The following is a 2,500-nucleotide window of genomic DNA, read 5'->3' as shown; positions in this document are numbered from 1 at the left end:
GCTAAAATCTAAAATCCAAGCTTACGCCGATCAACGGCATCATCAGGGATGAGAAAATATTCCGCGCGCGCTATATATATACAAAGGTGTAGGGTGAAATGTGTAAAAGATGTGATGTATGTGTAAAAGCTATAGAAATAAACTGTGAGTAGAATACAAAGCTCTAATGATGGAGTGTCTCTAAACAAAGGACCTCTAAAAGCGCTTAGGAATACTCTCTCAAATAAAATATTAAAGTAGTAGGTCTGCGAATTCAGTACATTCTTCTCGGGAATTGAGTGTGGGCTTGTACTTTTTAATGTAAAATGCTTCGTAGAGGCGTAGATTAGCGGGGTCGTTTTCGCTCATAATTATCTTGACCTCAATGCCTTTGTAGTCTTCGTTTTGGCAGGAATAGTTGTGTTTTTTTAACAGAGGAGTTTTCGTTGTTGATATGTTCTCTTACGCGATCATGGATGAAGCATGTAGCGCTACCAATATATTGGTGGTCGCAGCTGTTACACGTGAGCTGGTACACTGCATTTCTTCGTAAACATAATCCAGTGTTAGGGATAGGGCATTTGTCTCTAGTGCATTTGCGCTCCGTGGAGGTGTGGGATAGGGCTTGTCTGAGCGTGTAGGATTTGTGGGCAATGCGTTCTGGGATGTTTTCTTTTCCGAAAATGTTAGTGATCCTGTGATTGAGTCGTTCAGAGATGTAAGGGATCTTAAGATATGACCATTCTGTGTTGCCAGGTTGGGGGTTTCGTTGAGGATTTTGTGGGTGTTTTGTCTGCTCTATGCTGTTCTCTGGATAACCGTTGAGGCGAAGGATATTATTGAACGTGTTTAGGTGTTGTTTTGTAGATATATTTGAGGACCATCTGTCCTTGATGCGTTTTCGCTCGTTGCAAATGAAGTGGTTTCTTGGCTGGTTTTTTGTAGAATTCAAAAGAGCTGTTGCCATCCTTGGATATGGTGACTTGAAATCAATAATGACAATGACAAGCCACTCGACGTTATTTCTGGTTGTTCAATTTCGAATTTCAAATTAGGGTGCACATTGTTTATTATGTCGTGGAAGTGGTCAGCTGTTTCTTCATTAGCTGTTTGGAGATAGATATCGTTCATACATACATCACATCTTTTACACACCCTACACCTTCTTTGCATATATATAGCGCGCGCGGAATATTTCCTCATCCCTGATGATGCTGTTGATTGGCGAAAGCTTGGATTTTAGTTTTTACTTTTAAACAGCAGTTTAAGGCCTCAATAGAACATTTATATATATATTTTTAATCATGTTGCTGAAGGACAACATGAACAGATTATTTAAACAAAGTATGATGATAGCATACTTCTTACCAAAATATAACTCCTAGTTTTAACAATCGTCTGAATTTCGACACAATGGGCATTCTCGAATTATCGTCCATTCCCTATGTACTAATCACTCGTGCGAGTAAACTGCTATGTTCACTCTGTCGCCAAAGGAACTGAGCAAAGGCTTACATAAGAAAGAAATTCAATCAATGATTTGTTTTATTTATTTATTTATTTATTTATTTATTTATTTAATTTTGATAAAGGAAAATCGCATGCATTGCGAAATATCTCGGCTCAACGATCTACTAGAGAAAGTAGTGTTTCAAACATTTTAAACTGGCAATATAAAGATAAAAACTTTGCATACGGTATGCTTCCTGCCTTGAACGTCTACTTCTTAAACACTGAATTTCTTAGAAACTGAAGGCACGCTTGACCAGGTTGCCGGGAATAGAGCGTATTTCACGTGAAATCGTGACGGCTATGTCGATATTCACAAACATTATTCACAAACATAAATTTCTCTTGTTAAACCTCATTAATCAAATAAAGCGAGAAGATTTTACATGCGCTGTTATTATACAGTTTATTCCATGCATCGTCTAGATCTAAAAATGTAATAAATTGAACAAATTATTCAAGAATACAGAATAAAATACATGAATGTGGCATGCATGCATGCAAGCAATTAGCATGAGTACGGTGGGGACACTCGAACCATGAGCACTTGGTATTTTTTTGTCCATTTTTTAGTGACTATAGAATGTGAGATCGTCCTTTTGACAAGGATATTTAATGTTTTTACATTTACAAAATGCTATACATGTAACACTATACATCATAAGAAGAGCCTTTATTTCTTCGTCGTTGAAAAAAACAATGTGCACAAAAATATCAAGCGTTCACGGTTCAAGTGTCCTTACTGTAAGGCCTATGTCCTCTCTAGTTTTATAGGTTGTCTGTCATACAGGCAGTATTTAAAATCTTTTGTTACTTACCTGAATATCTCAGAAAGTTCAATACTCTTGCAAATGATTTCGCATAACGACTACACTCATATTCTCAGAGATGCAGGTGCTAATTTTCGCCGAAGGCCGGCCTTACCAAACACAAGCCGGAAATTCAAATTGGCATATTGTTCCCGTGCTCTAGAGAGTTCTGATTGGTTCCTACTGACTCATCTTTACTCTCA

The 2,500-nt window shown here is 37.5% G+C and overlaps 1 pseudogene; it reads right to left on the bottom strand.

The window, feature by feature from the left end:
* Nucleotides 1-2,500, bottom strand: part of LOC138042271 (uncharacterized) — a 16,612-nt pseudogene that overhangs the window by 6,723 nt on the left and 7,389 nt on the right.

The sequence above is a fragment of the Montipora capricornis genome, chromosome 3 (genome assembly GCF_036669925.1).
Source record: "Montipora capricornis isolate CH-2021 chromosome 3, ASM3666992v2, whole genome shotgun sequence".
Taxonomy (NCBI): Eukaryota; Metazoa; Cnidaria; class Anthozoa; order Scleractinia; family Acroporidae; genus Montipora; species Montipora capricornis.
This window is presented reverse-complemented; position numbering and strand designations above follow the sequence as displayed.